This window comes from Mercenaria mercenaria, chromosome 19 (assembly GCF_021730395.1).
Source record: "Mercenaria mercenaria strain notata chromosome 19, MADL_Memer_1, whole genome shotgun sequence".
Lineage (NCBI taxonomy): Eukaryota > Metazoa > Mollusca > Bivalvia > Venerida > Veneridae > Mercenaria > Mercenaria mercenaria.
Window position 1 is genome coordinate 7,817,247 of NC_069379.1, and position 9,608 is coordinate 7,826,854.

General features: G+C 37.0%; 1 protein-coding gene across 1 annotated transcript in view; it reads right to left on the minus strand.

The window, feature by feature from the left end:
- The window catches only part of LOC123543077 (sodium- and chloride-dependent taurine transporter-like), an 82,555-nt gene extending 79,742 nt beyond the window's left edge, over positions 1-2,813 (minus strand). The window contains exon 1 of the mRNA XM_053531010.1: positions 2,690-2,813. The gene's annotated coding sequence lies outside the window, so the exon portion shown is untranslated. The remainder of the gene's footprint in view (positions 1-2,689) is intronic.
- Between the last annotated feature and the right edge of the window lie 6,795 nt (positions 2,814-9,608).

The window sequence follows — 9,608 nt, forward strand, 5'->3', positions numbered from 1 at the left end:
TAATGTGAAACTAATAAATGGGGAGCTTTTTGTCCCCCGCCTTTTTCAAAGAAAAAAATTGGGGACACAGAAATAGGCTGCATCCTTCCTTTTGAGTCTGTCACACTTCTTGTCTGGTCCATAACTGCCATCCATGAAAGGATTTTGAAATAACTTTGCATAAATGTTCACCATAATAAGACCATGTGTCATGCGCAAGACTCAGATGCCTAGCTCCAAGGTCAAGGTCACTTTGAAGTCAAAGATTAACAAGATCTGTTTAATGTCCGGTTCATAAATCTGCCAGTCATCAAGGGATTTTGAAATTACTAGGTACAAATGTTCCCCATAATGAGACAACCTGTCATGCGCAAGATCCAGACCCCTAGCTCTAAGGTCAAGGTCACAGAGGCCAAAAGTCAGATACAAGAATGACTTTGGAGCATTTCTTCTTGCATGGAGGAATTTTGATGTAACTTGGCACAATTGTTCACCATCATGAGAACAGAGAAGAAGTGTCATGCGCAAGAACCTGATCCCTAATTTAGAATTACTTCCCTTTGTTGTTACTATACATGTAAATAGCTTATATTTTAACATTTTTATTACTGGCTGTAGGGATAAATTTAGACCATGCACTTTTCTGTAGTACAACATGCGTGTTACATCCATTTTTTATGCCCCCGAAGGGAGGCATATAGTTTTTGAACCGTCTGTCTGTCAGTCTGTCCGCAATTTTCGTGTCCGGTCCATATCTTTGTCATCGATTGATGGATTTTCAAATAACTTGGCATGAATGTCTACCACAGTAAGACGACGTGTTGCGCGCAAGACCCAGGTCCGTAGCTCAAAGGTCAAGGTCACACTTAGACATTAAAGGATAGTGCATTGATGGGCGTGTCCGGTCCATATCTTTGTCATCGATGGGTGGATTTTCAAATAACTTGGCATGAATGTCTACCACAGTAAGACGACGTGTCGCGCGCAAGACCCAGGTCCGTAGCTGTGTGGAAGTAAGGAATTTAACACATCCCTCAATCTGTTTCCTAAATACCCTCCCCTGCCCCTGCCACTCTAATTTATCTGTAAAATACCCCCCCCCCCCCCCCCGACGAAGAAAGCTGCTTCCACACTGTGTAGACCTCAGACTAGACCCTTGCTTTACTACGTGTACAAACAAACATATGAGCTAAAGGGCTATTCCAGCAAAGTTCATTCCCACCCCCATGTTGAAGCAATTTTTGTCGAGCGGCAGTTTGGTGTATGTGCGTGCGTGACTGACCATCAGATTTTGTACGGACCACCATAGCTCCCCCCCCCCCCCCCCCCCCCCCCCCTTGAAAATGACCCCCCCTCTCCCATCTCTCCAAATTCATCCCTCCCCTTCCCCTTCCACACCTGGTCTACACAGTATTCAATTAATAGTTGGCCTCTCACAACACTGTGATTACACCACAGTCAACAAAAAATAGCCACCCCTCCTCCGTCTGGCTCCTTCCTCAAAAAATGACCCCCCCCCCCCGCAAATACTCCACCCCCCCCTTGGTTCCCCCAAATACCCCCCCCCCCCCTCCCCTTCCACACCCTGTCTACACCATATTCCATTAAAAGGCCTCACGCCACACTGTGATTACTGGTTAACTAAATATCCCCCCCCCCCACCAACACATACACAGCTCCGTTTCTCAAAAATCGACCCCCCCCCACCACCACCACCTGGTCCCTCAAAATACCCCCCCCCCCCCTCCTGGAGACATTTTACCCCCCTCTCCCCCTTCCACACCCTGGTTACCTAAAAAAAAACCCTCCTTTTCCTCCCAATAGGATCCCTCCAAATACCCCCTCCTCTTGGGCTATTTCAGAAAATATCCCCCCCCCCCCCCTCCCATTGGGCTATATCAGAAAATATCCCCCCCCCCACTCCTGGAGACATTTTACCCCCCCCCCCCCTCCCCCTTCCACACCCCGGCTACCTCAAAGTACCCCCTCCCTTTCCTGCTTAACTTAAAATACCCACCCCCCCCCTTCCTGCTTAACTTAAAATACCCCCCCCCCCTCCCTTTACATGCAAATCAACAACACAGAACATAATACCCCCCCCCTCTTCGCTCAAGGCACCCCCCTGTTCCCTCTTATCTGTAAAATTACCCCCCCTGTACCAAAAAAACTGCTTCCACAGGGAGGGGTGGATATTTTCTGGAATAGCCCAATGATAACGCATTACATGAAAAAACGGCCTATTTTCAGCCATAAAATGGCTTTCAAAATTTTTTTTGGTTGATTATGTGATTTTTTTTTTACTGCAGCATTTGAATACTAATAAGACACATTGAAAACAGTTTTAACAAAACTTGAAACAGATGTTCCTCTATAAATAAAATGCAGTTACATGTTTTTTGAAAAAATTGGCCCATTTACTGTGCAGCAGGCACCGTAATCGTTGCCACTGCCTAAAATGTGACACACAAACTGCCACTTTGTTGCATTATAACATACATTTTCAGTGTTCTTTGTTTAATTGGAGAATAAATCAGGAAATCAGGTCATAATAGACCTTTTCCTTTGAATATAAAAACAACAAATCGCGCATTAACAAAAACCTATGTCTTTGGTACGAAGTAATTAGAGAACGAACAAGAAACACATTCTCCTGAAAAAACGTTGCGATACAACCTGTACATAATCCTATGCTCTATAATATCAAACTTACCTTCCCTGTCCTTTAAAAGCATGCAAGCAACTGCAGCCTAATAGCAAAAATCTTACAATATTCCCGTATTCTTAAAATTTATGCAAACTTTGTAAACCGGAAGTTCAACATCAATTAAATTATTAACTACAGGAAAGTGCATCTATAAAGGGGGTCCTAAGATAATGAAATACCGTGAAGTAGGTAAAGTTTCCTTTCAGTTTTTTATTTCATGTTTTATCTCAAGTAGTTCTTAGGCTTTTGGTCAAAAGCAGCAGGTCTTTCTTTCACAGGTTTAACTTCATCTCTTATTTTACAGCTTGCTTACTATATGTTTTAACTGTTTATCTTTGTTATATATAGTCGGTTAAAAAGCACTTGTCGCTTATGTTGTATTGTTTCTCTGTCTTGCCGGCTTAAAATAAAATTTATCTTATCTTATCTATCTTATCTTAAAGCTGCCCATCCGACGGTAAAACCCAGTCATGTACGGTTATAATGTTTCATTCCACATAAATTCTTGAATATTCTATCCACTTTTTTCATTAACCTTAGGGATGAAAGCAAATCTTTCTGTATTAAGTACACGTAATCATTTTTTACAACAATGTCATAGGACAAGAAGAATGATGCAAAGTTGTGTTGCTGTAAGTGATATTTGGATGCAGTGGCCGAAATGTATCTACCTAAATAGGGGGAGACCCTCTAACCCCAATATGTGCAGTATGATAAGATAAGATAATATGTTTATTATAATAGTAGATCGATCTGGGAGACTGTATTCGGTCAAGTGGATTTTTGCCAAACTGGATCTCACAAGTGCGCAAATGTTTGATCCGACTTTGCAAAATCCACAAGAGCCGAATACAAAATCCAAGATCAAGGTACGCATTGTTACAATGGCACTTTATTATATATACCCCCACCTTTTTATTTGATCTTTTGTTATTGAACGAAATCTTCAAAGATTATTAATGTTAAAATGGAACTTACTGAAGATTTTATGTGCACTATTTATAGAACTGTGTCAGGTCATGCATTCTAATGAATGTAGTCTGGTAGCATAAATACAAAAGGTAAAATACGGATTTTATTTTCTGCCTGTTCAAATGATCTTGTGAAATACAAAGACAAATATAAAACAGGGAATGCCATGCATCAAAATCACAGCCTCCCCAAAACGAAACCTACAGCACGCAGACGTGCACACCACAAACACACACACACGTACACATGCACACACACAAAGCCAACACACGAGGACAAAACGAACAAACAAAGGAACACACACACATACACGCGCGCACACACAAAGCCTACACAAGAGGACAAAACGATCAAACAAAGGAACACAGTGGGGCACCGCCTTGGAACGGTCAGTGGCAAAAGCACCACTGGGGAGCTTAAACCGGTTTATGGTGCGCACCCAACCTCACTCTTATCCCCACCATGTTCCAAAGACACGGGACCGTGTAAATAAAAGTAATCCCCTCCAGGTGAATCTCTAACACATGTAATGGAGACAAAAAAGGCATGGCATGTAAAACACAAAAATGCTCGTGTATAAAAATATAAAAAGCAAACCAGAGCAACAAGACAAACACCCTTAAGGGCCCGACGGAACAGGCTAGAAGACAGATATCAAAACAGTTCAGTCCTGGTAGGATTTAAAAACTGCCTATCATAGAGTCCTCCCCCTCTTCCGTCAGACACAATCAAAGAGGGAAGCGTAGTGTCCAACTGTAATCGGGTTGAACACTAAACATGCGGTATGTCTCAAAACAGTTGGGTCGTAACCTCTTTTAATAAAACGTTTTATAATTTTACCAAATACATTTGGAAAATTACCATGACCCAAGATCTTACGAAGTTTGTAAACCACATCCCAAAAAAAACGGGTTTAGAAATATCTTCTCGCAGAAGTGTCTTTCAAATTACTATTGAATTTTAAAACTAAATCAGAATTACGATAGTAAAATTTACGCAATTTGTAATAACGGTAGCCTTGCTGAAGAAGTTTACTTGTAATATATAGATTGCGTTCAAGCCGATCTTTTACAGAATTTTTATAGGTATATAATAAAAGATAAGATAAGATATACGGTAGCCTTGCTGAAGAAGTTTACTTGTAATATATAGATTACGTTCAAGCCGATCTTTTACAGAGTTTTTATAGGTATATAATAAAAGATGAGATAAGATATATATAGTTGGTTATATATTTCAGTTACAACATAAGCTAGCCCAAAGCCCTTCATTTTCCAGTTACGTAAATACAATATCTATCACATATACATGTAACTAAGATCTATATACAAGCCTAATATTAATAATATTAAATTAGCATAAGAATTTTATAACAGCAAAGCAAAAATCAATAGTGGTTCAGGTTTTAGGAACGAATAATTAAAAATATGTTTTCCAAGTACTCTCGTCTTATAGAAAAAACTTGCGTCTGAATTTTTTCTCTTGTCCATGTTTGAATCTTTCGAGCAGGCAGTATGCCAACATACATGCAATTGAATGTAGCAAAGCGTGTTTTAACCTGATTTTACTACTCTTGTCTGCATATCTAACATTAAGTCTTATACCCTTTTTCAGTCCAACTTTCTCTCTTTGATATCTCATTGTCAATACAGCTTTAAACATCTTTCTCTTGCACTAATTGCGCGCCTGTAGTCTGTGTAATATCGTAAAGGGGAATTTAACAGTAATCAAAGACAGGTATATTGAAACTAATAAGCTATATAGACATATAATAATATGAGGGTACCAAAGGTAATTAAAGCAGCTATTACAAACTGAAAGCAACTAATAAAATGTTTCAATAAAAAAAGAAAGAAAAATGTTGGAAATAAGCTGTAAGGCTTTAACAGGTTATCCTATGTGTTATATATATGTCTTATCGCATAGTGCGGCAATTTTCCTTTGATCTTTGCATTATGTTAAACATGGTAACACTCATTAATACTACAAAATCTGTGCTGATATTTTACAAAACTGTTACGATATATATCAACACAGAAATCTCTATAGAGTTTCATTAGAAAGAAAATGTTATAATATATATCAGCACAGTAAAACTATTCCGATTATATCCAACACTTTTTCTCTTATCATGGCCAGGTCCTATCGAGGGAGTATAATTTTTTCCTTTCAAGGAAAAGATGATTTTAGCTCCAATTTACAGTTCACAGAGGAAGAATTATCACAAACACTTACATTTACAAAGTAAAAGAATAAATAAACGAGAATATTTCAAAGCCTCGATAGTTATCGCCAACTTCAGAAATACATGAAATATATGAAATTCTGAGATTTCTCAAATGTTTCTTTTTCTTTCCTTTTTTTTACAAACAAAACAACAAGTTTTACAATATGTTTGGCCAATGAAATGCAAAGATTTAAAACCAATGCAGAAATCTGTTGGATACTTTTATCTGGGGAACCCATTTTCTAAAACAGAAGTTTAAGTGTTTCAGTCAGCGAGGCGCAGAAAGGGAACCAAAAGTGTAAAAATAATAATAAACAAATTTAAATGAAAATAACATATAGATTTTAATGATAAAACTATGCGATAAAACAGTTATAATATGCAATGCTCGTGTGTAACGAGGATATATCAGAGCTAGGGGACATCTCGGTATTTTTCTCTGCACATATCTGTCTCGGCCTACCGGCCTCGACGATATGTGCAGAGAAAAATACCGTTGATGTACCCCTAGCTCTGATATATCCTGGTAACACACTCTCACACATACTATAACTATTACATATTAGTACACTAGTCACCAAAAATATGTCTGTGATATCTGTGTTTTGATATGTGCTATAGCATTGTATGATATTTGTTGTGACAGAATGACGCATATATATGCACAAATCTTTCTCTATCTATTTGCCTGTCCGCTTCCCGCCCGCCCTCCATCGCTGCCTACCTACGTACCTACCTAACTACCAACCCTACCCTTCCCTACCTATCTAAGTCATAAAAAATAAACAAATCCATACGACACAGGTACGCTTTGGGCCACTCCAAGTCTGGATTAGTTTCCTGAATTCATTACAATATGTGGTGGTGCGTCTTTCATTTTGAACACTTTTCCGGACCTGTGTTGTTGCAAAGCAGAAAATGCAGGTAACATTGAAATTAAAGTCACAGTGAAGTAAATAACAGTCCATTTCGTAGAGGTTTAGCACGAAAATGTCCATTTCGAAGGACACGGTCTTAATAAAGTGGAATATTTTGGTTATGGATTTGACAAATGTATTATCAAAGTTGACCAACATTTAGCATTGTCTCTTTTCTATCATATATACTTAAGAAAAGTAAGATGACATTGAAGTTAAGGTGGTTCGATAAACCGGAAGTGTTGGCATAACGTCATTTATCCAGAAAACGTAGAATAAAGCCTGCATTTGGTGAACAGAAATGAAAATCAGTTTATGAATTAAAGACAGTCTGTGAGTAAATTTATTACAATGGCACTGTTGCTGTCTTTCTAAAGTTAAAATATGATACTAAAACGTCTGACTTAAATAATTCAAAATAATGTTTTAGAATTAGCTTGAAATATGCGGACCACTTTAATCATGGCCAAAATATCTCAAAAATAAGCAAAAGGATCTATACATTTTATTTTACCATATTATAGATAAAATGTTTATTATGAGTGTAAGAAGTTTCATTTAAGAAATGAAATGATTTTTCCGGTGTTCCTGAGAAATAAGCGACAGCATACGATCGGCAAATCCATGAACTGCACCAGTGATTCATCTTTAATTTGCCGATCCTATTCTGTTGTTCAATTCGCTTGAACACCGAAAAATGTAGTTTCATTTATATTTACATTATATTTCCTTTCCATTCGTAGACAAGATAATGTTATTATTTGCACATATTTTGTGGCATTTAACATTAAAATCAGCTTTCCAGTCATTCTGTTCACCAAACAGAACAAATGCGATGTCATCTAAGGAACGTTCTCCCTGACTGTATTGTGGGCGTCGTCAAAACAGTAGTCGGTTATCACTAAGCAGTGATAATGTTACTTTCGCACCTCTCTTTTTGCTGTTCATATGAAATGAACATCTTAATTTTCTATGTAAAAGAATAGGACAATTGTAAATATTACAATCTTTATTTTAGAAAAAAAAACTATTTGTAAAAATGTTATGACAGTTGCGATTTTCCCTTTACTACCAGTATAAAAAGTTGCACAAGGTCTATGGTTTTTAAATTAGTTCAACAAAAAAATCTAGCACACAGCCCTGTCCTTTTTTATTACCGAATTTTGTAAAATCAGAATTTAATCAAATCTTACACTGTAGAAAAAATCGATCCGAAAGTGCAGAATAACCTTAAAGTCACAATTAAGCTTCGTAGAAATTAGACACGAAAATGCTCACCCCGAAGGTTGCTGTCTTAATAAATTGCGATATTTTGGTTATAAATTAGATGAATACATCATCAAAATTGACCAACATTTAGCATTGCCTTTTATCTATAATATCTATGCAAGAAAATACACATTGAATGAAAGTCATAATTAAGAAAATATTTAGGGAAATGGAGTCGATTTCACACTCTATTCCTACCCTAACTGATGAGTTTAATTGCCTGTCGGCCGATAATTCACCAAATCAAACACCAGCCTTAAAGAACTATACTTTTAACAGGCAATGAATTAAGAGGTACACAAAAGCCGCAGTAGATCATACTGTTTGATTTTTTTAGGTTAACAAATAGTAAGAATGTAAATTATGGGGCATTCCTCGTACCTCTTCTACTAAAAATATCAACTTTCGTTTTTACATTTTGCAGCAATGACTTTCAAGTTCTGGGTACAAGATACAAGATACAAGAAGCTTTATTTTAAGTCGGGTAGTATAAACAAAGAAACATTAGCTAGACAGCTATTTTCCGACAAAAATAAAGTCATGCAACAACAAAACGAGAAAAACATAAAAACCTGTAAAAGAAATATTAAGCACATAAAAACAATTAAGTTAAAGAGCACATTTAAAGAGAGAACATGCAGATAAAACACATATCACAAAAAATATTTAGTTAAAGAGCACATTTAAAGAGAGATCGTGCAGATAAAACACATATCACAAAAATATTTAGGTTAAAGAGCACATTTAAAAAGAGATCATGCAGGTAAAACACATATCATAAAAGCTACGTTAGGAGAAGCTATATGAAAAAATCACAAAAGGATACATATTAAGACTAGGTTTCGGCAAAGATTGTGTACAAAGGCATATAATGACAGCACAAAAGTTATATAAAACAACACAAAATAACTGATAGTTTAAGGCATCTAAGGCAAAGTAAGTAAACACTACATAGTATGGCTAAAAACTAAAACACAAATACAAAAAGAAGCAAAATTGAAAGACAACTAAAAGCAAGCTGGGTAATACAACAGAATCACAAGCAAGCATTCAGAAATGATACAAAGAACTAGCAATTAAAAACAAACTACATACATAGGGAGCTTTTACAGGATGGTCCAGTCCAGTTACGGATTAAATAAAGCAAAATTAAAAGACAACTAAGACAAGCTGGGTATTACAAAAGAATAAACACAAGCAGGCATTCAGAAATGATACAAAAAAGTAGTAAACTAAACAAACTACATACATAGGGAGCATTTACAGGATGGTCCAGCCCAGGTGCGGATCAGTCTCCTGAACTCTTTGAAGTTATCCACCTGTCTGATTTCATTTGGGAGGCTGTTCCACACCTGCACTGCCTCATACCTGAATGACTTCTTACCATAGGTAGTGGATTTTACAGTTGGTACTAGTAAAGTATTTACATACCTGAAAGAATAAGAATCATTTTTAAAGCTAACAAGATCATGAAGATAGGAAGGAGAAATTTTGTACAAACATCTGAAGGTTTCTATAGCCAAAGCTCGTTTCCTGCTAA